Source organism: Euprymna scolopes, chromosome 8 (genome assembly GCF_053919585.1).
Source record: "Euprymna scolopes isolate OS-2025 chromosome 8, ASM5391958v1, whole genome shotgun sequence".
NCBI classification, from domain to species: domain Eukaryota; kingdom Metazoa; phylum Mollusca; class Cephalopoda; order Sepiida; family Sepiolidae; genus Euprymna; species Euprymna scolopes.
The window spans coordinates 139,345,500-139,373,043 of NC_136489.1; the positions used below are offsets into that span (position 1 = coordinate 139,345,500).

General features: G+C 36.7%; 1 protein-coding gene across 1 annotated transcript in view; it reads left to right on the forward strand.

Annotated features, from left to right (window-relative positions):
- Positions 1-27,544, forward strand: part of LOC145283784 (uncharacterized) — a gene marked incomplete in the record, with an annotated part of 207,322 nt that overhangs the window by 76,990 nt on the left and 102,788 nt on the right. Inside the window, 1 exon segment of the mRNA XM_080132850.1 lies at positions 24,151-24,195.

Sequence of the window (27,544 nt, forward strand, 5' to 3'; positions counted from 1 at the left end):
ATATTTTAAAACTCTTAAAATATATAATGTACATTCATATTTATTAATTCATTTGCAAATAAAGTGATAAAAATGTGAACATCATAAAATGGCGTTTTCGGTAAGGTTTTGTAATGATCCCCCTCTGTTTTCTAAAGGTCCGTACCGTGATTGTATGAAGAATTTCGTCATGAAATTTGGAAACCAATCAGTAGAGGTGTTAATCTTAATACTGTCAAGTGTCCGAAATATTTTTGACCATTTCTTTTTTTGTCGTGTTAAAAATAAGACTTTAATATGACGAGTATCAAACATTTTGAAAAAAAAATTCTTCGGACACCCAGTAGTAAGTAAATCAATCTTTTTACTATCTTTATCAATTAAAAGTATTATTTTATTTTATGTTGAGTAGGACCGCGGTAATTGATAATTTAAAAGGACCTACCCGAAAAAAAAATTGTTTCTATTTCTCGAATTTGGTCAAATGAAGTTAGTATTACTAGAAGAAGCAGCTCCTCCAGCCTGTAGAATCAGCAATAGCACAGTGTAAACAACACGCATTCTTTAATTTTTATTCAAGAACGAATTAAGAAAAACATGAAAATATGAATATAAATGTTCTTATGTTTAATTAGAGCTATTTTGTTATCAGAATAACATTAGTTTAGAACTATTCGGTTTTCAGAATGTATAATAACAATCCCAACCAATTCGGCATTATGAATCTGTTGCAATTTCTCACATTTCTCGTCAAATTTAAAAACATGGTTAAAAAAACAAGTAAACTTTTGTAGATATATAGCTTGCATGCACTTTTATTCTTTAAATTAGTTTTGAACAGCGAATTAAAACAATGTTTTACTGCGAACAGCCACAAATGTTTTTTTTTTTTCAAAATCAAAATAAGTATCAAAATCTCGTTTATACATAGATTCAAAAAAGTTGTCAAAAAACAAATATATAACAAATAAATGTTATCAAAGGCAAGATAAGTTACTTTTCTACCTAACTGGATAATTTTCTAGTGTTTTTATTTAATGTAACATGTTTATTCAGCTCGAAAAACGTACAGTGTTTACCGATGTATTGGAAAATCAAAAATGGCGCCCGGCCCGACTCTCTTTGACACGGTAAGTTTGAGAAAAGGAGTTAAAAATTAAAAAAACTATACAAAATACTGTTAAAAACTCACCGAATATATGTCAGCCTATGTCACGGTAACATATTGAGCGAGTTTCTAGCAGTATTTTGTCTACTTTTTTATTTTTAACTCTTTTCCCCAAACTTACCGTTTCAAGAGTCGGGCGCCATTTTAAATTTTCCAAAACATCGGTAAACACTGTTTTCAAGCTGAATAAACATGTTACATTAAATAAAAACACTAAAAAATTATCCAGTTAGGTAGAAAAGTAACTTGCTTTTGATCACATTTATTTGTTATATATTTGTTTTTTTGACAACTTTTTCGAATCTATGTGTATAGTAATACAAACCCTCAAAATCTATATCAATATTCTTGAAATTTTAAAAGGAAACACATCAAACTACAATTAGGAAGCTTTTTATTTCGTTATTTTTTTTTCTACTTATTAAGCGAAAGATATTTTTACAACCTGCTCCAGCGTAGTATAAACGGCCTATAGAATTAACACCTTCAACCTCGAAAATAGAAATCAACAAATTTATGGAATTTTCTTTGAAATTTCGCAACGCAGTTTCTTATTAAATTAAAATTAAATATAACATTTGCTGACTTATTTACCTGTCGAATACACACACACACACATATATATATATATATATATATATATATATATATATATAACTTTCTGTAAAATATTTATTTGAAATGGAAACGGCATTTTGCAGTTAGGACAACAAAACAAAAATGAAGTAACGGTTCGTATTCCTAAAACACTCTTTAACCCTAACAATAACACTAAGTTCGAGTGGCAAGCCCCCCCCCAACAAAATACCTCTGTAAGCCACATACAAGCATCTAAAACAAACAAACAAAAAATAGATCCTTCCTTAAAGAAAAATACACATAAAAATAAATTGGTTAACTGTCCTAAAATGCTAGAATGGCCAGGAAATGGTGAATTATTTTACATTAAATTTTTGTGAAACTAACCGCTCCCCCCTCTTGTTTTTGTTAGCTTTGTCTCTGTCAAGTTTTCAGTATGTTCACACATAATTTTCCTTAGCCTCTACAATTAATTCAAAGTCCGAATGGCGACCCTCCCCATATTCTCATTGCATAGAAACCCTCTTAAAACTACACATAATCATCTTTAAAAAAAAAAAGCATGCATATTTTCCCATAGAAAAAAAACAGTTAACTGCCCTAAAATGCTAGCATGACCTGTAATAGGAAATTATTTTACATTCAATTCTAAAATAATTTGTTTATCTTTCATTAAAGTTTTTCATGGCATTTTATACATAATTTCCTATAAAGGTAGAATCACATTTTGGAGGGTTGGTCAGAAGGAGTTGAGTGGGGTTAAACAGAAGGTGTTAATCTACAATAATACCAAAGAAATATTGCAATATATTCATTTTTAAATGGTCCTATGTTTAGATTTAAGTTTTTTGTACATTACACATTGCACATTACAATTCAACTTTGAGTTCTCCAACTTCTTTTCTGTTTATGGATACATGGCATTTTTAAGGAATTGCTGCATATTTATGCACATTTACTGCAGATTATTTGGAAACCATAAACTTTGGGAGATTTTCAGTTGCATATTCTGATTCCTTGTACAAAAATACACTTATATGGTAAATTTCATTTCTTAGTCTTGTGTTTTAACAAAGATATGACATTTTTACTGAAAAAGTAGTATAAAAAATGTGGTGAAACGCATATGGTCTTAAAGAGGGAAAAATATCCAAACGTGTGAGGCACAAAAATAGCCATAACTTCCTTAATTTTAATCAGATTTTAAAAATTTAAAAAGATTCTTTCTTAGCTCATCAAGCTCTTTCTATGCATACCAATATTGAAATATTTCAAGCTATTTCAATTTTTTCATATGTATTGCTACATGATCAGTCGTTTCTATGGCCGTTGTCCCACAACGGGGACAATCAGGCGACTCCAAAAACCCAGAACTGCATTGTACATTGTTGAGTGGAAGTGCATTTCGGGCCAATCGCCAGGTGAGAGAGAACTCTGAATTGTTTAGATGACTCGAACCTGGCGCCCAGCTCCACGCGGAGCGGATCTCACTCTGCTGCCAACCCAAACGTGCGCATAGCGGGTCGTCAGCAGCCCCCCTCACTAGATCCCTGTGGAGTTCCCTACGGGTAGCAGTCACAAGGTCGCTGGACCTTGGTAGTCGTTTTAGCGCGGCTCGGCACTCTTTCATGTAGGCCAATTCTCTCCATGGCCTGCGACGGCTCTCGATAGAAGGGTCAAGAACGAGGTTGGGGAAGGTGGCAGTAACCACGGGGTGCCACGGTTGGTCATCTTGCATATAGTGGCTCAGGAAGGCCAGCCTCTCAGCGTCTCGATAACACTTCAAGTCCGGCATTCCCAAGCCTCCCTCACACGGACATTGAATACAGACCTGTCTGCTTACCCAGTGTCTTCCTCTGTCCCAAAGAAGTGAGGACAAGAGTTCGACGAGAGCTGTTAGGTGTTGTGCAGGCAGGGGAAGTACGGCCAGTCGGTAAAGGATGAGAGGAAAGACGCAAGTGGCACACGCCTCAGCTCTACCCTTTAAGGAAAGTTTCCTAGGAAGCCACGAATTGACTGCAGCCTCTACCTTTGACCGTACCTCCAACCAATTTTTGTCAAGCTGGAGACCTGGTCCGAACCACACGCCGAGGATCCGAACCGGGCCATCTGTCCAGCTGAAGGGCGCCGAGAGGTTGGCATTGCCACTCCAGGCGTCCAACCGCAGTCCTACCGACTTGCTGCGGTTTATCTGAGTCCCTGTAATTCTTTCATACTGAGCGAGTGCCTCCGACACGATCACGATGTCTCTGAAGCTCGACACAAAGACCGTGACATCATCGGCGAACGCGGATACCTTGGCGGCTGAGCCACCGGGTATTGCAATTCCGCGCAGGGCCAAATTTGTCTCCCCACGTCTCAGCTTGCGGAGCAGGGGCTCCAAAGCCAGGACAAAGAGCAGGGGTGACAGCGGACAACCCTGACGAACCGACCGAGAGATAACAAATGGTTTCGAGCGCTTTCCGTTGACTTGCACAACGGCTGTGGGCTGTCGATACATCACGGAGATCCACTTGCAGAAGTCCGGTTTAAAACCGGCAGCCTCTAAGACAGATGCCAAGAAACGATGGTCGACCCTATCGAAAGCTTTGGACTGATCTAAGTTGATCAGCGCGGCTTCCGTGTCGTCATCTGTCTCTCCCTCTAGGATCGTGCGGATCAGGTGCAAGTTGTTCTGAATCGATCTCCCCTTCACAGCGTAGTTCTGTTCTGGTTCAACCAACTCGCCGATAACAACCTGCAGCCGATTCGACAGGACCTTGGCCAAAATCTTCAACTCTGTGTTCAGCAGAGTTATGGGCCTGTAGTTGTCTCTTCCCCACCATGCCCATCACCTTCCCTCAGCAATGTGATCACTCTCTTGGTTACCTGCCCTGGGATGGATCCCTGAGCAAACCAATGGTTGAACACATCCATCAGAAGAGGCAGAAACATAGGCGACAGCCTCAAATACAGTTTGTATGGCAGACCATCGAGTCCTGGCGATCTATCACAGCTGACCTGCTTCAGCGCAGTAATGACCTCCCGCTTTATCACCTGACCCTCGCAACTAGCCGCGTCAAGACGAGGAGAGTCGGCCAAATAGTCGCTAAACTCGAAGACTGGAAGATCGGGCTGCTGCGTAAAACGCTCCTCGAAATGTTCTAGAAACCCCTCGCAGATCTCCCGAGTCGATTCAAGGATGCGTCTATCTGGATGTCTTACCTTTTCAATGTATTTGTCCGAGCCACGCCTAGAAATTTCACAACGTATGTCAGTGTTGTAATTGACTGCTTCATTGCCTACCTTTCTAAGCCTAGCTCTGACTACTTGACCTTCATAATGCTCGCTATTCTCACGCAGAAGGTCCTGCTTGGCTAGTTCCTGACTAACCCTATCACCCTCCCCTGTAGCCCGGGCTATAATTTGACAATTTTGAAAGTGCTTGTGCAGTATAGGTCCCATTTGACAATTTTGAAGGTGCTTGTGCAGTATAGGTCCGATTTGAAAAATTTAGATGGTGCTTGTGCAGTATAGGTCCAATTGGAAAAATTATGTTGCTAGTGCAGTATAGGTCCAATTTGAAAAATGTAGAAGGTGCTTGTGCTGTATATGTCCGATGTGAAAAATTTGGAAGGTGCTTGCGCAGTATATATGTTACAATATTCAAGTGACCTCCCTTGGATGTAGCTTAATTATCAGATTCCATTAGATTAATATGCAATCATTGTTATAATATGCAAGTAACTTCCCTTGGATGTAGCTGCATTTTCGAATTCCATTATATTAATATACAATTATTGTTATAATATGCAAGTGACCTCCCTTGAGTGTAGCTTCATATCTGTACTAGCAAAATACCCGGCATAGCCCAGGATTGGATAAAGTAGGTGTGTAGGCACTAGCAGAACACCCGGCGTCGTCCGGGATTGTATTACATAGGTTGATGTGTGCTAGCAGAATACCAAGTGTCGCCTGGGATTGTATGATATAGGTGAAGTATAGGTCCGATTCGACAATTTTGAAGGTGCTTGTGGATTATAGGCCGATTTGACAATTTTGAAGGTGCTTGTGCAGTATAGGTCCCATTTGACAATTTTGAAGGTGCTTGTGTAGTATAGGTCCGATTTGAAAAATTTAGATGGTGCTTGTGCAGTTTAGTTTTGTTATATAGCGCCAGGACCCCTAGGTTGGGAACGGTCGTAGTTAGTAAGTTCCCCGCTGCAACAAAACCAAGCAGCCGTCTTTTATTGATCGTCTATTTTGTTTAGTTTTCTGGTTGTTATGGTAACGGCCAAGACAGCAGAGTTATTTCCCCCTTGACCGTGCATTTTTCTCTCTCAGTTTTCTCCAGCTGTCATTCGCTTGTCATAATAATGTTGCCGGCTGAAAGAGAATTAACATGCACACAAAGATCAGACGTAACTCAGCATACCAATCAAGACGTAAGACACGCTGGCTTTTTATATAAAAATATATTTTGTTTTGAAATTATTTTTCTCGTTGTACATAGAGATTTTTAACAGTTCAAAATTTAACGGTGTGGCTTACTGTTCGTTTCAGTGATGGAGAGGGGGATGAAAATGTTATGCTCTCGACAACGCACGTCTCCTATCGGCGTCTCTCTCTCTCCTTTTTTTCTTCTTCTCCTCTCCTCTTCTCTACCTCTTCTGTTGGACTCCAAAAATCACCTTTTTTATATTAGCATGTGTTTTTTTTCTCTGTGATTTTCCACGCCACGCCACCTGTCGATCACTCTGCTATCGATAATGGATCACGCATTTCCTGATCACTGATCACGTTTCTCAGTTATACATGCATTCCTGCATCTGATCAGAGACATCGTAACCCACTTCTCTTCAGCTGACCGACTATTGACTTTGCTTATACACGTGAGTCCATAATCTCGTGCTCTTCATATGACATTCCATTCTTACAAGGAATGTCACGTTTCATTTTTTTGTAAACAAAAAAATCGTCATCCGATTTCTCTGTTTACGACGTAATTATTTTTTCGCTTCGACTGGTGAACAATCGATTATTCGATGCCCACCTTTCAAATCTTTTATTATCTTTTTTTTTTTAAAGAAGTTTTTCTTTTCCAGTTATGTATCGGATGGTCCCAGCCATCCATTACATAACACCCCTCCATTAACCATTTTTTTTTTTTTTTTTAATCTTCAATCGTCTATCGATCCATCGATATTTCCAATTCAATGTTCTAAATGTCACAATTTTTTCGATGGATTCCATACGGACAAAAAAAAAAAAATAAATAAATATATATATATATATTTTTTTTAAATAATAACCAAAAATCATAAAAAAAAAATAAAATAGCAACACAAGAAAGCACAAGGTCTTCCTTTGGTATAAGTGCATCATCCGCACTTAACAGCGAAATATACGCTGCAACTTTACTCGTTTTACTGAAGTGGTCGATTTGTCCAATATTTTCCACTACCTCGGCCTTTTAATTAATTGACTAATTAATTAAATGTGAGACTAACAATTTAATTACTTTTTTTAAAATGTGGGCAGCATATCGTACCAAATTTCGACCAGAACGCCAGGATCCTACATGTTGGTGGCAACTTCGAACTCCCATAATAAGGATTTTGCCTAAAATCGACAGTAACTTTCTTACCCAGTCCAAACATCCTGTTCCGCGCTCCCGACCCGCAGCTTGATTATAATCTGAGTTCCCAACCCTCGTGCTAGCCCTAGCTACGGTTGGCTGGTCCCTATTATCATAATCAACACCGCAAGACCTGGGCACTAAGTTTAATATATCGTCCTCCGATATCTCATTAATTTCCTTAGCCCTTTCAGCCATCATGCTGCGTTTTATTATTTTCCGTTCCATCAACGGGACCCTGTTTTCCTGACTTGGGGATTTCCGTTGATGGCGATAGCTCTGTTGGGGATAATTTTCTTCCTCCCCACTAGAGGATTCTCTATCGGTACTACTATCCTCTACCGGTGCTGACAGGGTAGTTTTTCTACAGCCCTCTTGCTCGTTGGGGATATCCCATTCCTCCAGTTCTGCTTTTCAAAGGTGTTCCCCATGGGTTTTCGTTACTGCCCCTGTCAGTTGACTTCTAATCTTATACGAGACTAGCCCCGTCTTCTCTATGACTACATAATATGGAGACCATCTTACGTCTAGCTTTCCCTTTTTCCTATTATTTTTATAATAAACTAAATCGCCAACTTGAAAATCGACTGCTTTCATTTTCTCGTTGGCCCTATCTATCATTTTCTTCCTAGCTCTCTTTACATTGTTTCTGACTAATGTAAAGGTCCAATGCATGTCCTGCAGAGCGATCTCATGATCCTCTTCCCCGTAGTAAATTCTACGAGGCCTCAGTATGTTGTCTAACGGCAAGACAACGTCTCTATTATAGAGCAAGTAATAGGGGGAGTACTTCGTTGTTTCGCTGACATGAAACCTTACAGCAGCCAGCATCTGGTTCAAGTACATGTCCCACGAACGGTCATTGTCCCCTATTTTCTTTGCTAGTACGTCATTCATCGTCCTATGGAATCTTTCTATTTTCCCGTTACTTTGCGGGTGGTAAAATGAGGTGGTTACATGATCAACATTAAGCTCTTCTAACGCGCTTTTCATGATCCCATTGACGTTCTCCGGTCCGTTATCCGTAAGTAATTGCAATGGTGCACCAAATCTGGGAAATATTTCCTCAATTAAGAGATGCACCACTGTCTCTGCCTTTTTATTAGGCACAGCGAAAGCCTCAGGCCAACCACTATACATGTCGATGAACGTAACTATGTATTGATTGCCTGACAAAGTCCTCGGATAGGGTCCGGAAATATCCAATGCAATCTTAGCAAAAGGAAAAGAAGGCATGTCGGTCTCCTGCATTTGAGGTTGTTGCTTCCTCAAATTTCTGGTCTGGCATGGGACGCATTTCCCTATGTGTTCGTTCACCTTCTTGAACAAACCAGGCCAGAAATACTTCTGTTTAATGGCGTGGAACGTTTTCTCCATGCCCATGTGACCATTCTCATCATGGTATTGATTCAATACCTTCATCCTTAAATGTGACGGGATATATAATCTAACTACTGGATCGTCGTCGGGTTGCGATAAATAATATACAATATCGTCCATTATGATGTACTTTTTTTCTTCCATCTTGGACGTTTTACCGCTCCTCATCCGTTTCTTTAATTCTACGATCTGACTATCGGCGTCTTGTTCTTTACACATATCCAAACCTGATAGTGTAGGATGCTCGCTTTCTACTGGTGAGTCTTCGTCATCCTTATGCGATACAAACTCTCTTGGTTCAAAACGATTCGAGTTTATCGCACTCACCGTGTAATTCCTATCATCTATTTCTATTAGAGGATCGTCTTCATCCCGACTCGCATTTACCGCACGGGATAAGAGATCCGCACAGACGTTATCCTTTCCTTTCAGGTACTGTATGGTGCAATCATAGCCAGCCATACTCAAAGCCCATGTCTGTATTTTTTTATTCTGTATCGGAGATTTCAGCAAGTACTCCAATGGTCTGTGATCCGTGTAGATGGTGAACGTAGCACTGTGCAAGTAGTGATTCAACTTATTTAAGGCATAGTGAATCGCATATGCTTCCTTCTCTATCGTTGACCATCTAGTCTGGGTATCTGACAACTTATGAGATAGAAAATAAATGGGTTTCTCTATCTCCCAACCCTCCTCTGGGTCGTAGACCATTTGAGACAAGGATGCTCCGATCGCATAATCGGAGGCATCTGTGTATAGTCTGTATCCTTTGCTAGTGTCCGGGTATGCCAGCGTCACCATCTCTGCAAGCTTCGATTTCAATCGATTAAAAGCAGACTGACATGCATCGTCCCAACAGAAACGTGCATGCTTCCTAGTTAACCGTATTAACGGTTTGGCGATTATGGAAAAATCCTTGATAAACAGCCTGTAATAGGATGTCATGCCTATAAAGGATCGAACCTGCTTCACAGTGGCCGGGGTCAAAATTACTTGAATCGCTTTAACTTTGTCCCCATCCGGCTGGATACCTTTCTCACTCACTCGGAATCCCAGATATTGCACTTCCTTGCCGAAAAACTCACATTTCGCCGCCTTTAACCTTAAGTTATGCTTACATAAGCTACCTAGCACCTTTTCTATATGCCTAACATGTTCCTTCTTTGTTTTGGAGAATATTAAAATATCATCCAAATAAGGCACGGCGAATTCTTCCTGTCCCTGTAATACTACGGACATTAGCTCCTGGAACACTCCTGGAGCGTTAGCAAGTCCGAATGGCATTACATTAAATTGGAACAGTCCTCTATGACAGGTGAACGCGGTTTTCTCTTTATCCTTTTCGTTCAACTTTACCTGCCAATACCCTGATTTCAAATCCAACTTTGAGAAGTATTTTGCTGACCCAAGCGAAGCTAGTATATCATCAATTACTGGTAGTGCTCGGGCATACTTCTTTGTTATCTTGTTCAGGGCCCTAAAATCTACACAGAACCTCTTTGTTCCGTCCTTCTTTTTTACTAGTACTATCGGGAAACTCCACGGACTGTTTGACCTCTCTATAACCCCTGCCTGTAGCATTTCCTCTAGTGCTATATTAACTTCCTCCCGCTGCTTGAGAGGTGTTCTATAAGGGTTTCTCTTTATGGGATCGTTTTTTCCTGTATCGATCCTCATCTCTACTGTGTCAGTCCGGCCTAAGTATTTATCCTCTGTGACGAATAAATCCGTGTTTCGTCGCAGGACTTTATCTACATCTTTCCTAAATTCCTCCGGCACCTTTATGCCGTCGAGGTTACTCTTGTTTCCCGACTTCCTTTGTTTATTTGGCTTTGATATCGTCATCACTACTTCTGTTCTACCTATCTTGTAACCTTTCCTTAATTTTACTGTCTGATTTTTATTATTCATGATTAGCAAGGGAAAGCTTTTCCTACCTTTTATTGTGACTACTGTGTTCGCTACCGATACACCACTTAAATCACTTAGGAAGCCCTTATCTATTTGTACTACTTTGTAGTCTAAACCCTGACCGTTTTTCATTCCGGCACGAGCTGTGCACGCATGTAAATGCTGCGGTTTCAGGGTGACATCATGTCTTAATCTAACTATACTAGAAATATGAGCCTCTTCTTGCAGCGCTATGTACTCGCCGCCTAATCGAATTGCTCCTAAATCAAAGTACATTCTAACACCATTTTGCTTGAGCCAGTCTCGGCCCAATATGACGTTCCTATTTAGGTTTCCCATCACTACAAAATCATGTCGAATGTACTGGCTTCCTACTTTAATCTGCAAACGCGCCACTCCTTGCACTAAGAGAGGTGACCCGTTTGCAGTCCTTAAATTAATCTCTATTTTCTTTATCTCAGGCTTCTGTCTGAGCCCTTCTAACACGGTACTTTTTATTACTGAAATTTCTGCGCCAGTATCTACTAAAGCTCTAAACTTATTTTTCTCTATTTTAATAAGGATGCAATTAGCGGCACCCATATGTCCTACTATCTTCGTCTGTTCACCCCCCTTCCTCTCGCGAGTGGGGGTGGCTCGTTTCCCGACTTAGGGAAAGTGCAGTTCCTGGCTATATGGCCTTTTCTGCCGCAATTGAAACACTTAATCCCCGGCCAAGGGCTCTCCATTTCTCTTGCCTTGAAGCCGGGTCTCCTATTAAATCCCCTATAATTCCCATGCCCCCTATCTGGCTCTGGGAATCTCTTTTTCCCTATCGTTCTACGTTTCTCTGGCGTCTACTATAGTTAATTTCCATAGGTTCTTCTCGGACATTGCCTCTTATACGGGTTTGCCACCGTTCCTCGATTAAGGCCTTTTCATAGGCTACTTTGAGGTCCGATGGTTCCTCCCTCATGACAGCTATTTTGACTTCTCTGTCATATAGCCCCTCGATGAAGAAACCTATCACTTGGCTTTTTACTACTACATTGTTCGTATCTAGGCTACCATACGAACCTTCAGCCAGCGCACTAACCTCTGCATGTAGTCCTGCAGAGTTTCGCTCCTACCCTGTCTAATATTTGCCAACTCCCTCATAAATTTGGTAGGATTTACCTGGACTCCAAAACAATTATCTAAAGCTCGTTTCAAGTATACCCATGCCAAACTCGCATTGTTGGTTAGCAGACTTGAAACAAACTGTCCCACTGGGCCAGCCGTAGTTAATAATGCTAACTGACATTTCTCTTCCTCCGTTTGTCTAATTAATCTTGTATACTTATCTATATCACTAAGCCACCTACTATATTCGTGCGATTGTCGAGAGTATAAAGTTTTTATTTTCGCTAATAACGCCTCCCCCCTCAGACAGTTCGAAATGGCCTTCCCTACGTTGTGTAGTTCAGCCCCTAGGATCTGTGCGAAATCTGTAAAAATATGCTGTTCCATCTTCAAAAATTATTTACTCGATACCCTAATTATTATGAGAAAGAATTAAAGAAAAACAAAAAAAAATTTTTTTTTTTTTTTTTAACACAACTTTTAGAGCCGAGATTACAAAAAATATTGAAAAAAATCACTTGCCTTTTCCTTGCGTGTGTTTTTCTCTTCGTTTTGATCGGATTAGTCTTTTGTTGTTTGTGTGGTAACCGTTGTTTTTGTGTAAGAGTTCTTTCATGTAATAGTTTTTTGTGTAAGAGTTTTTTCGTGTAAGAGTTTTTTTTTTTTTTTTTTTTTTCAAAGGTCTTACTTATCACTCTTGATGAGTGAACCGGTCGTACGGCACCAATTAGTTTTTATTATATATACCCCAGGTTCGGTTTTGCATCGCTGATGCAAACTGGCTCACGGCACCAAATAGGTTTTGTTATATAGCGCCAGGACCCCTAGGTTGGGAACGGTCGTAGTTAGCAAGTTCCCCGCTGCAACAAAACCAAGCAGCCGTCTTTTATTGATCGTCTATTTTGTTTAGTTTTCTGGTTGTTATGGTAACGGCCAAGACAGCAGAGTTATTTCCCCCTTGACCGTGCATTTTTCTCTCTCGGTTTTCTCCAGCTGTCATTCGCTTGTCATAATAATGTTGCCGGCTGAAAGAGAATTAACATGCACACAAAGATCAGACGTAACTCAGCATACCAATCAAGACGTAAGACACGCTGGCTTTTTATATAAAAATATATTTTGTTTTGAAATTATTTTTCTCGTTGTACATAGAGATTTTTAACAGTTCAAAATTTAACGGTGTGGCTTACTGTTCGTTTCAGTGATGGAGAGGGGGGTGAAAACGTTATGCTCTCGACAACGCACGTCTCCTATCGGCATCTCTCTCTCTCTCTCCTTTTTTCTTCTTCTCCTCTCCTCTTCTCTACCTCTTCTGTTGGACTCCAAAAATCACCTTTTTTATATTAGCATGTGTTTTTTTTTCTCTGTGATTTTCCACGCCACGCCACCTGTCGATCACTCTGCTATCGATAATGGATCACGCATTTCCTGATCACTGATCACATTTCTCAGTTACACATGCATTCCTGCATCCGACCCAGAAACATTGTAACCCACTTCTCTTCAGCTGACCGACTATTGACTTTGCTTATACACGTGAGTTCATAATCTCGTGCTCTTCATATGACATTCCATTCTTACAAGGAATGTCACGTTTCATTTTTTTTGTAAACAAAAAAATCGTCATCCGATTTCTCTGTTTACGACGTAATTATTTTTTCGCTTCGACTGGTGAACAATCGATTATTCGATGCCCACCTTTCAAATCTTTTATTATCTGTTTTTTTTTTTTAAAGAAGTTTTTCTTTTCCAGTTATGTATCGGATGGTCCCAGCCATCCATTACATAACAGGCCAAGTTGAAAAATTTATAAAGTGCTTGTGCAGTATAGGTCCAATTTGAAAAATTTAGAAGGTGCTTGTGCATTATAGGTCCGATGTGCAAAATTTAGAAGGTGCTTGCGCAGTATATATGTTACAATATGCAAGTGACCTCCATTGGATGTAGCTTCATTGTCGAATTCCATTATATTAATATACAATCATTGTTACAATATGCAAGTGACCTCCCTTGAGTGTAGCTTCATTGTCGAATTCATTTAGATTAATATACAATCATTGTTATTATATGCAAGTGACCTCCCTTGGATGTAGCTTCGGTGTCAAATACCATTAGATTAATATTTAATCATTGTGATAATATTCAACTTACCTCCCTTGGATTAAGTGTCATTATCGAATACCATTAGATTAATATACAATCATTGCGGTAATATGCAAGTGACCTCCCTTTGATGTAGATTTATAGTCGAATTCCATTTGATTAATATACAATCATTGTTATAATATCCGAGTGAACTACCTTGGGTGTAGCCTTATTGTCGAATTCCATTAAATTAATATACAATCATTGTCATAATATGTAAGTGACCTACCTTGGGTGTAGCTTCATTGTTGAATACCATTAGATTAATATATAATCATTCTCATAATATGTAAGTGACCTCCTTTGGATGTAGCTTCATTGTCGAATACAATTTGATTAATATAAAATAATTGGTATTATATGTAAGTTATCTCCCATGGATGTAGCTTCATTGTCAAATTCTATTAGAATAATACAATCATTATAATATGCAAGTGATCTCCCTTGGGTTTAGATTGATTGTCGAATTCCATTAGATTAATATACAATCATTGTTATAATATGCAAGTGATCTCCCTTGGATGTATAGTCATTGTCGAATTTCATTAGAATAATATACAATCATTGCCATAATATGTAAGTGACCTCCCTTGGATGTAGCATCTTTGTCGATTACCATTAGAATAATATAAAAACATTGGTGTAATATGCAAGTGACTTCCATAGAGTGTAGCTTCATTGTCGAATACCATTAGATTAATATGCAATTGTTTTCATACTATGTAAGTGACCTCCATTGAGTGTAGCTTCATTCTAGAATTCCATTATCTTAATATACAATTATTGTCATAATATGCAAGTGGCCTCTCTTAGATGTAGCTTCATTCTCGAATACTATCAGATTAATATACATTCATTGTCATAATTTGTAAGTGACCTCCCTTGGATGTAGCTTCACTGTAAGATTCCATTAGAATAATATGCAATCATTGTTATAATATGCAATTGCCTCCCTTGAATGTAGCTTTGTTGTTGAATACCATTAGAATAATATACAATCATTGTTATAGTATGCAAGTTACCTCCCTTGGATGTAGCTTCATTGCCGAATACCTTTAGAATAATATACAATCATTGTTATAATATGCGAGTGACCTCCCTTGGATGTAGTTTCGGTGTCAAATACCATTAGATTAATATTCAATCAGTGATAATATTCAACTTACCTCCCTTGGATTAAGCGTCATTATCGAATACCATTAGATTACGCAAGTGGCTTCACTTGGCTGTAGTTTCATTTTGGAATACAATTAGATTAATATACAATCATTGTTATAATATGCAAGTGACCTCCCTTGGATGTAGCCTCATTGTCGAATACCATTAAATTAATATGCAATCAATGTAATATTATGCCAGTGAACGCTCTAGGATATGGCTTCATAGCTGGATATTTGTACTAGCATAATACCCAGCGTTGCCGGGGATTGTATAGGAAAGGTTGATATATGTACTAGCAAAATACACGACGTTGCCTGGGATTGGATGACATGGGTGGGATGTTTCCTAGGAGAATTCCTGGGATCGGATCAGATGGGTGGATATTTGTGCTAACAGAATACCCCATATAGGAAGATGGTGTGATTATGTTGTAAAAAAATTATGAAAAATGATTAAATGTGAGTTATTTTGATGATGTGTTTGTAATGAAAAACCAGCCAAGACAATGTCTTTACGTTATTATTTTAAACAGGTGAGCGATAATGTGGGTTAAATTGTCGAAATGTGTAACAATCCAAGAATTATGGGATTCAACGAGATACGTCAACATATATACTTACAGATTACTAGGAGTCACCCTGGATTCATTGAGGTACATGCAAATGTATGCAAGCAGAATACATAGTCACCTGGGATGTAATGAGATAGATGCAAATATATACTAGCAGAATACTTGGCGTTGCCTTGGATTGAATTAGATTGATTGAAATATATATGAACAGAATACCTTGCGTCACCCAGGATTTCATGAGATTATTTGAGATATATACTAGCAAAACACCCAGCGTTGCCCGGGATTTAATGAAATAGGTGAGAATATATATTAGCAAAATACCTGGCATCGCTTGGGATTTGATGAGATAAATGTGTTGCATATTACCTGTCCTTGCATATACATGCTGTAAATTACCTACTCTAGGTAAGATACACTTATTTCATGTGTGTAATACCCGTCTTATGTAGGTAAAATATTCTTTTGCTCGAAATAGCAAATGATACATTAACATACAAAATTACTCTCTCATAAGAATAATAAATATATTACAAAACCGAATTCAATTTTTTCATTGTTTATACGGTCCCGAGCAACGCCGGGTAGCCCCGCTAGTATATATATAAAAGCGAAAATGTGTGTATGTATGGTCGCTTTTTGTGTATGTCCAAGAAAGGCTTTTTTCTGAGAACCGGTCGGTCAGCTCACAACTTAAAACTTTTTATATCACATATAAATCATAATATCTACGAGTTAATAATGGAGGTCGCCTGTCTATTTAATTTGCTTGACTTTGAAAAGATAAATATTCAACATTTTTCGCTCGCCGCATGTGGATTAGGCTTTTTTGTATAATAAAAGTGCCACTAATTCTGGCGGTATTTTTCCGGTCGCGATTGCCGGAAATTTCAGAAAGCAATCAGCTTTGATCAATGTGGAAATATTTTCCTTATATCAGACAATTGCTACTCAATTTGGACAATCCCCATTTTTGGGGGGAGCTGGTCCGCTCCCAACATCTTGGGAAAATAAAAAAATAAAAAAGCGTTCCCGCAGTAAATCAAATACTGTCCCACAGTCAAAGTTGACCTCATTAAATCATTAAAACGTGAACCTGCCAATTCTAAATAGTTAAATATAATAAAAATAGTTAATTAAATTTAAACGTGTTAAATAAATTCAAACGTGTTTCCGTTAGTATTTTGCGGTAGCCCAATGGTTAACGTCGCACGTTTTCTTTTCACACTTTAATTTCAAACTTCGCCTCAAGGATTCGGTTTCGATCCTCATACTTACCTACCAAAACTTTTTTATTTTCACCCCCCCCCCCACGGAGTTTTGATTTACCCGAAACCACACACACCTCAAAACACCCGGGCAACGCTGGGTACCCCACCCCTGCTAGTATATATATAAAAGACAAAATGTGTGTGATCATTTTATGTATGTCTCGCAAAGGCTTTTTTCGCCATGATTCTCAAGGGGCTTACTATATCTTAAAACTTTTTATATACCGTCTAAATCATAATATCAAGGATTTGCGAACGCATGTCGCATCTAGATTTATTTACATCAACTTGTATAAAAATCGCACTATTTTGCCGTGTCGCCTGTTTGTTCGACTTTTAAGTATAAATAAAGTGAAACTAAATTGAAACGTTGCCTGTTCTCGGCTTTCACATCGGAACATCCAGAAAGCAATCAGCTTTTGATCAATGTGGAGTTTCTCCTTATATCAGACAATTGCTATTCGATTTGGACAATCCCCTTTAAATGAGGAGCTGGTTTCCCCCCACCATCATCTTTGGGAAACGAAAACTGCCCCGCATTGAAACAAAGTAAACAAACCCCAAAAAGCTCTCCCGCAGTAAATAAAAAACTGCCACGTCATCGTAACGCTCTTGCGATGACCTCATTAAGCAGCTAACTATCAATCAAACCTCTTTGACTCACTTTATAAGCCTTAACTTAACACGTCAACCAATTTCTCTCACTCGTGGCCGAGATGGTTAAGTGGTTGGTTTTTGTTTCCACCTCCACGTCAAGGCTTCAGGGTTCAATCCTAACTTCCTACTAAAACTTATTTTTTTTAACACACACACACACCTCCAAACACCTGGGCAACGCCGGATACCCCCCCCCTTAGTCTATCTATAAATATAAAAGCGAAAATGTGTGTATGTATGTTCGCTTTTTGTGTATGTCCAAGAAAGGCTTTTTTCCAAGAAGCGATCGGTCAACTCACTTCTTCTTAAAACTTTTTATATCACGCTTAAATGATAAAATCTACGAGTTAACAACCGGGGTCGCTTGTCTATTTAATTTGCCCGACTTTCAAAAGATAAATATTCAAGATTTTTCGATCGCCGCATGTGCATTAAACTTTTTCGTATAAAAAAAGAAGCCAACAGACTCGCGGGTTGGGCCGGGATCAAAGTGTAGTATCTGTTCCGGCAGATACTGCACTTAAGATAATTTGTACCAGTCAATGGAGGGGAAACCCTCTATACTGGGACAATTATTATTTTTGGTAACCAGAGTGACCCCTTTCAGGGGAGCTGGTTTTTACCTCACATTAAAAACGGCCTTGTGCCTAATTTACTCAGTGGGGGAGCAAATAAACACCATCAAAGTGTAGTATCTGTTCTGCAGATGCTGCACATAAGTTAATTGGTCCTTGGTCAATGTAGGGGAAACCCTTCATACTGAGATAATTGCTATTTTTTTGGATACTGCCAGAGTTCCCACTTTTTAACCTTGTTTTCAGGTAGCTGGTTTAACCCCCACATTAAAAACGACCTTGTGTCTAATTTGCTTTCGGGGGTAAGCAAATAAATACATAAATAAAACACTGTCCCGCACTCAAAGTTGACGTCATTAAGTCATCTAAAACGGGCACCTGCCGTTAAACGTCACGTTTTTTTTTGTTTTTTTTTTTCACACGTTATTATTTTCCAACTGCGCATCAAGGCTTCGTTCTTTTTTAAAACAAACACCCGGCCAACGATTTTCGTTTTCATTTACCCAAAAACACACACACCTCAAAACACCCGGGCAACGCCGAGTACCCCCCGCTAGTTTTTTTTATAAAGGATAAATTTCAAACATCAATCATCTCAAATGCAAAAAAATGTTTTGTTTACTGTTTTGATCATTGGTATGAGTATTCATATCAATTTTATTAATTGCCATGTTATAAATACAATGCCCATATATGACTTAGCGTTATAGGAATTATTAGAATATGAGGTTATTTGGGAATATCCTGAGTTAAATAGGGCATTGTTATAAAATTGGGAATTTTGTTTAAATATATCCTTGTTAGCTGAAAGTTTAGATATTCTATTTGACAGAGAAGGGATGTTTGATTTAATTTAGAGTGATTCAAGAATTTATGAACATAGAATAAGAATAAATTTGGTTTATGGTAGAGGCTAAAAAGGCTAGAATTAAGGTCTAATGACACCTCAAGGAAGTTGGAGGTCTTTTTCCCATTATTAAAAGTGAGAGCGATATTAAAAATGAACCCATTATTTTTTTTTTCAATCTTAGTGAAAATGTATTATTTTTTGTAAACAAAAATACCTTTACTTACTAAAGTTATAATTATAAGTACTAAAATAAAATACTTGAATTTATTTTTGTCCTTTTTTATGAAAATAAAGTATTATAGACGTGAACAATTAAAAAAAAAATTGCTCTGTATTTTAGGAATATTATGAAAAAAAACCCTAAAGTCTGTGTTAATCAAATCAATATAACTTGAGAAAAAAAATTCATGAACTAACGATATTATCATTGAATTAAGTATTTTTCATTCTAATATTTTCAACAAAAAAAATAATGTAATTGCAAAAGATATTTCATGTGATTTAATAAGTTTCTGGGGAAATTTTAAATGTAATATAATATTCATCTTGTATGCATGAACATGTAAATCCCTTTCATTAGTAAAAAATCATTTTCTTCAAATTTGAATTTTATTTAGTCATTAATAAAGAATTATTTTAGCTTATTTTTGAATAATAGAATTTAAGAAAAGATCGAGTAATGTAATTGCTAAAATTGACTTTTTGAACAACATTTTACAAATGTTTCATTTCAAAGTTTAAGAAAAAAACATTGGTAAACAAACGTCATCAATGAATTTAGAGTTTTATTGAATAAAAAAAACTTATACCAAATTAAATATGAAACTTTTTTAGAGAAAAATAAATTAAATAAACAAAATTATTACTCTTCTCGTGATCCCTAATTTGGTGAAAATTAGCATTATTTGTGTTTTCAATTTCAATAAGACATATTTTTTACATCATAAATCGCTTTTTTAGGTTTCTTATGCATCTCTTTTTGGTTTAAAAAGTATGTACGTTTTCTTTTGTTCAGTATATTAGAAATTTAATTTACTAATTATTATTAGAATGGTTTAAGAAAATGAATAATTATTTTCCCAGAGATTTTTAAAGTTGATTTGTTCAAACTTGAAATTCAAACAAAATTTTGTGGGTTTTCTTTTAACATTTTTCATTAATTTTTTCAAACACATTAACTATACTTTTTTTTTAGTTAGAAATTAACTTTGGTCTGTTATCTTTCAAACACAATCAAAATTTAGACCTAAAATAAAAGAAATAATTATGATTAAGCCTCTTTTAAGAAGTATAGTGGTCTGTTTTATTTGGCCATTTTTTACTCATATCTAGTAAACAAGCATCAAAAATAAAACTACTTAATCAATTTACATGGTTTTTGAAATATGACATCTCCATTTGGTGGATATGTATATTATAAAGATTTTCCTGTATTTTTTTTTTTTTTAATTACGTTAAATTTTAAATAAGAACTGATGTGTGCGAAACCTTTTGGGGCAATCTTGACAATTGTAGGTCCTGTTGCAAAATATAGACAGCATAGCCGCTAAAATTGTCATGTGCATAGGGAATATGCAAAATTCAACCTCCAAAAACTTGAAACAAAATACATTTCAATAATTTTGCGTCTTTTTTTTCTTTCCAACTGTTTTTCTGAAATTATTCATTTTTCTGCTTATGTGAAGGGCTTGATTAAGAGATCTGTTCATTTGTTTAATACAAGAATTTGAACAAAACAATGAAAACATTACAAAAGAAAAGTAAGTTATGACTAGTTTTTTATTTGAGTATTTTTTAATGGTTTCAGTGTTATTAAGCAGTCATCACTGCTACAGTTTTTGCTTTTGGAGAGGGTCCATTTTGGGGAGAACTCAATTTTAATAAGAGATCCATAAGAGATTCTTTTTCTTTTTTTTTTTATATATAAATATTACCCTTCAAAAATGTTCCAAAAGAAAAGGAAGTTGTGACTACTTTTTAAAACATTTTTTTTAAAGTTGGAAAAAAATGTTGCATCTCAGTTTAAAAAAAAAAAAAAAAAAGAACAAGTCAAAATTGAAAGAAGACGCAAAAACTATCAAAACATATTTCGTTTCTGGAAGTTGCATTTTGCATTTCCCAAGTCATGTGACATTTTGGTCGTCATATTGTCTATGTTTTGAAATTTAGATTGTTAGGTGAAAGTACAGAATAGGTAAAAGAAGATCTGCCCCTCTTTATGTTGAGAAGGGCTTGATTAAATAAACTTATTGGTCCCCTGATTTATCAGAGAGGGTCCTATGTTTTCAGTGGCATCCGTCCATGCGTCCGTTAGGACGCATGGACGGATGCCACTGAAAACATAGGACCGATGGTTGGCATCGATAACCGTCCATTAGTTTTTCCTGAAATTTTTCCACAAATTGTATTTCATTAAATAGATGTGCACAGTAAAAAAAATTTTTTGTGAAAATTCCTGTTGCGTCCCCAGGGGCCCAAAAGAGGCCAAAAATGACACATTTTGTCCCATAACTTTTGATTATTCCATTAGATTTTTCTGAAACTTGGCCAAAATGTGAAGCCCATTGTTCTTAATATAAATCTAGTATGGGTGACCCTGGCAAAATTCTGGTTCGCATCCCTCTTGCACTTTTAGTATAACCCTAACACACTCTCTCGTCCGAGGGCCGGGCCGCATCCGTCGCTATCCTGGTTCACGGGAGCATACTTGTGATGTACTTCTGGCCGTGTTCGTCGTTCCCAGCTCACAGGACCATAAATGCAACCCAGCAAGGCTACATTCTTACTTGTCTAGTGGTGGACCCCTCAAGGGTGACCAAACTCTCACTGGTCACTGGAAAATATCTTTCTGCTGCTCAGGGCACGTGAAATGTGCATGACCCTAAGTCCGTGTGGCAACATTGTCGAATTCGGCCGTCACTCTGGCTTTGTGCTGGATCCAGTCTATCTCTTTCATCATCTGGCATCAGGGCATACCTGAAATAAACTGCATCTTCATTCAGGCCGGCAATCAAGAAACAAGGAAAAACTCTGGGACATTTTTATATAACGAAACAAAATAATTATTCATAAATCGTTTTACACTTGTTTATAGTGGAGTTCTTTGATCCAAGCTTCATGATGCAGGTTGTATAACTTAAGTTTCTCTAATCAATTTCCCAGCTAAGAACAAGAGCTTTTCAACTTAGCTCTTGTTCCCCCCCCCAGGCGGGGTGAGAGCGATGTGAACGCCTCGATGCCAGCCAGTAAAAAGGACCCTAACTCTAAAAAGTCAATCGTTTTTATAAAACTGGCGTCTTCTCCCCTCTCTCATATTGAAAATTACTTTTCCTTTTTTTTCTCTGAACCTCTTTTTTTTCTCTATCCCATTATCTTATTCTTTTTCTTCTCTCATGAACTCCTTTCTCTATCCCCTTATTTTATTCTTTTCATTTTCTATTTTCTTGTGACCCTCTTCTTCCTCTTTCATGACCATATCTCTCCCTAGGTTCAATTTATTTGTTTATCTGTCCAACTAACTTATCACTGGCTTGGTGGTCTGGTAGTTAAATACAAGAGGTGGACCCAAATGACAACATCTCCCAGACACCAAAGCAGATCTTTTGAACCCAAGTCATTGTACCTGTCTCACTCAATTAGTAGTTAAAATTCATTTTTACCAAATCCAACTAGAAAAACAATCTCTTGTTCCACGAATCCTATTATCAGATTTTATATTTTCTTTTCATTGATAAAGATACTATTTCTTCTCTGTACAGAAATCTCATAAACATGTGTTTTTCCTTGACCAAGTGTCAGCATGAACCTCCCAACCTCATCCCCTCCCATCTTCATCTAGCTGTATAGGATACCTGGCATTGCCTGGGATCCCGTTACATTAGGGCTAAAAAAAACATGTCATTTTGGAGCTCTTTCTTCATATTACTCAAAAACTTTATATGTACGTCTATATAGTGGTATTCCATGGTGCTGAACTCAAATATACATCCTTTAAGGTGTGAAATTACACCGTTTGTCCATTTTCACTGGGATTTGGCATTCAGGAGCTCAAAAAGGGTCACAAGAAAAGTTTTTGCATTGCAGAATTGAAGAAACAGATGTTTCCAATGTTGATGAGCCCAACAGAGAGGAGCGTGTTGCTTGGGACGATTGAATTGCCATCGTGAGAAGTGGTTGGGGGAGTACTCTGAAAGCACCATAATTTCTTAAGACACCCAGGCACCATGATTGGGCCAAAAAGAGCAAAATAAATGTGATAGTAATTGTAAAAATATCCAGATAGTTACAAAGCACTCCCTCCTTCTAAAATAAGAATGGATTTCTAAATAATGACCGTTATTTCAGCATGATCCAAAATCTGCATAAGTATCACTTTTTTTCTGCTGAAATGTTTTAAATAAAATAATTATTTTGTGTATGTGTTTTTCTTACGAACACATAGTATGAATTAACAGTGACCTTGTCTCTTCCTCCTTCAATATGCCAACAAAATTATTACTCATATAATTCAAATTGTTCTCTACTTTTCTGTGTTAAACTCTACAAGCCATGCTTTTTTGTTCATATGATGTATTTATTTGCTTATATCTCATCTATATATATAAAAGCCAAACGTCTGTGTGTATGTATGTTTGTTTGTAACGCTAAAACTTTTGAAAGACGGAACCAAACTTGACAAATTTGGTATCATATCGAAGCCCCATCACCCGGATGACAAATATCGAAATTTCACGTCAAACGGACCACTAGAAGTTGGTCAACTGATCAGTTATCTTCGAGGGGGCCCCCAAAAAACCTGTCATTATCTATATATATAAAAGACAAATGTTTGTTTGTAACGCTAAAACTTGAGATGAAAGATTCCTCTCCCCTAAGAATAAAACATATGTTCAATATCTGCTTTTGTTTTTTCATTGTTTATACGGTCCCGAGCAACGCCGGGTAGCCCTGCTACATATGTATATGTATAAGCACTATCTGGTTCAGACATGGGTGATCATTACCATCTAGTGGACTGGAAGCAGGTGATCATTTTATGTTAAATTTATGTGTGAAAGTGATCTAAGAAAAATTTTTTATTTTTACTGATAACTTTTCCAAATAATTGCCTAAAAAAGTTTTATACAACTCAACTAAGAAAAATGTTTAATTCGTTATACATTATAATTTTTCCAATTTATTTCAGTGCAAGAAATACAATTTTACTCAAAAAATTGGGAGAAAGAAATTGGTGAGATTTTTACTATAATTATTTTAACATTTAAAGTTGGCAAAAATTTAAAAACATTTTTTATTAGACATTGTTTTTAATCAATTTTCTCATTTTAACTTTAATGTAACAAACTATGTTCCTCTTTTGCTTGTGCACGCCTCCTCCCATTTCTATTTTGTGTCGTCTCTTCTTTCATTTTCTGAAACTTGTTGCTCATTTTTTTCTTTTCAGCAGAAAGTATATCATTTACAACTCTGAAACATGGGCAGTAAACAAAAAGTATACGCAATGATAATTTGAGTGAAACAACCAAGGAAAGACAATTTTGTTAGACGTATGAGATGTCGACGCCTCAGTATGAATTTCTGTCAATAAAACTCCCATGCTAAGTGACATGAATAGAGGTTAACTAAAAGCAATATGGTTTAAACTGTGGTAGTTGTGTAATAAATTCCTCTGATAGGTTTATAAGAGTAATGGTTGATGGGCAGAAATCAGAAGCTCAGTATTAATGCAGGCGTTCTTCAGGGTTCCATCCTAGGCCCAACTCTATTCTTGATCTTCAACTACCTTCCAAATCACATTCTTAGATCATTTGTAGGCATTTATGCAGACAACACTATCTATGGCAACACCTCCAAACAAAAGCTGGAAATGACGAAGATATCTCTGATTTTCTCTCCTCTGATCTTGAGCACTTGGTGCAATGGGGCAAAAGGTGGCTGGTTAATTTTAAAACCAGGCTTCTCTCTTTCCATCATCAACGCTCTGACTCACATCTGGCTAATCTTTCACAAAAAAGAACTCATCTAGCCAAAATCACTGTCACAAATTTCCCCCACTCTCTACTGGTGCCTAACCTAAACGTTGATTCCATGAACAAAGCTTGTTTCCTAGAACTGCCTGTCTGTGGAACTCTGTTCTGCAGGTCTGTTTTCCAGCTGACTACAATATTGTCATCTTCAAATCCAACGTAAACAAGTTAAATATTCTAATTATACCAAATTTCTGCTACTAATGATGACTATGCTATTATCCCAATGACTACATTAACCCTTATCCTCAAGTGGCCTCCGGACCTTGATATGTGATTACTCCTTTGTAAAAAAAAAAATTAAAAAAAAAAAAAAAAATCCTGAGGAATTTACACACCAATAAGCATTACAGAAGATTGGTGAGAAACAGTGAAGACACTTTATGATCAGAAGAAATATTTTCCGGCAACAGAAATTGGAAATTGTTGGACAAAACATTGCACATATTATCTTGATTCCATAAAAGAAACTTTAGCACATTTGAACAAAGTAGGTTGATGAGAAGGAAGAATTTGCAATAGCATGGAATTTGAATAGTCATGTTGGAAAGACCTTTAGTGATTTTTAGGGTGTTCGTGGAGGAAATTGATATGGTAACAAAGAATACAAGAGAAAGAATTTAAAATTTGGTCTCCTTGATTTCAAACACTGTTTCAAGAAAAGGGAAATGTACAAATCTGGTACAGCAAAAACTCAAATATTAAGTTGGTGCAAAAATAATGTTTTTTGACGTTCAACTTCTAAAGATCATAACTCCTTTCATAATAAACTTTATTAATCGAAATAAGAACCATTAGAATCAGCACATTTTTCCCAACGAGAAACGAGTTTATTTATCCCATTAGTATAGAAATCCAGAGTTCTGGAAGCGATGAAGTTATTGAAGGCTGATTCAGCATCATCTCGGCTTTTGAATAGGTATCCCATTTTAAATTTGAAAATTTTATTTTCATTATAGCTAAAAAAAATTAATGTAGTTATATATAGATTTTTGTAAACCATAAACAAAAGTACCAAATTTATTTTGGTAGCTCAATTAGCCATCAAGTTATGATTGTTCAAAGTTTGTCCAATTGTACCAACGGGGAAAAAAAGTGCAAATATGACACAGAAATGCAACTTTGACTGTTCATATCAATTTCATTTCAATAGCTAATGTATTGAATCTTCTTAGTATCACATTAGAGATCAAGATAATTTTTTCTTTTAATTGATAAAACCACTCAATTGTGGATCATGTAAAAGCAATCGAACAGACAATTTGGTAAAAAGGGCAAAAAAGGATTTAAAAAAAATGAGTCAAAAGTATACGTCACTGAAATTGCTGTAAAAATGTAACCATTGGCGGTAGAAACTTAAAACTTTGCAACTTTACTCATTTTTGGGTGAGGAATTCAAAAAAATGTTTGCCTTGTTTCTAATAATAAAACTTTTTGCCACAGAAATATTTTTACGTTGGGGAATTTAAACTCGCCAAAAAAGGACCAACAACAATAAGATTTAGAAACTTGTTATACAAAAAGTCACAATCATTTTTTTCAAGCATTGAAAAACTTTCAACTTAAAAGACAAGTAAACAAGTAAGATATTTTCTAGGCAGAGGTCTTACTACAATTCCTTTCCTTATTGATTTTCTCTCAAAATTCTTTCATAGGCTTCTGCTATGGTAGATATATCAAGAACACTCCAAATCCTACCATCACTTGAAACTGGCATTACCTCAAAACCCCATCTGTAAACAAATGCTGACTCTACTTGTGCAATGTCATCTGACAAAGGCCATCTAAAAAAATCTTTTCTACCTTTGGTTTGCGATAAAAATTTTATTACAGCGCTGGATGCAGATATAACCTCAATGACTTGGCCAATGTAAAAGTTGGTGTCGTAGTAGACAGCAACCCATTGTCTTTGATGCTCATAACTGAAGATATCCTGAGATGGTTCTTCATCACAACTGCAGAAGTTATCTGAATCATCAGCAGATTCACTAAGGGATTTTTTGTTGCTTTGGAGGTGGAAATGAATCAACTAGATTTCTTCTCGAGTAGTCAGAGAGAGCAGCTTCCAGTTGAACTTTATTTCCACCTAACACAACCTTGAGATATCTCAGTTCAAGTTTATCAAAAACACCGGATAGAACATATAGGTCTTTGAGGTACTTCTACAGTTTATCACCGAAAATGCATCTGTCGTCAAAATCCGAAGGAGAAATCAGTATTTTAAACTATGACTGAAGCATGAAATAAATAACAAAAAAATTAAACTAGATAATGATTTTTCGGTTTCATTTAAATTAATTTGTTGTTGACCATTTAAAGTTGCTTCAATTCAAAAAAATGTTTCATTAAAATCATTTATTTGTTCAGAAAAAAAAAATTATTTTATAAAAATCCAATGTTGCTTTCATTATAAAATTGTTTTATTAAAATTATATTTTCTTATGCAAACTTTTCAATAAATGTTTTTACAATTATATTTTGATAAATTTTTATACAATAAGTGTTTTGGTTTTCAACTGGCGCTCGCCCAGTTTAGACAATTATGAATATGTC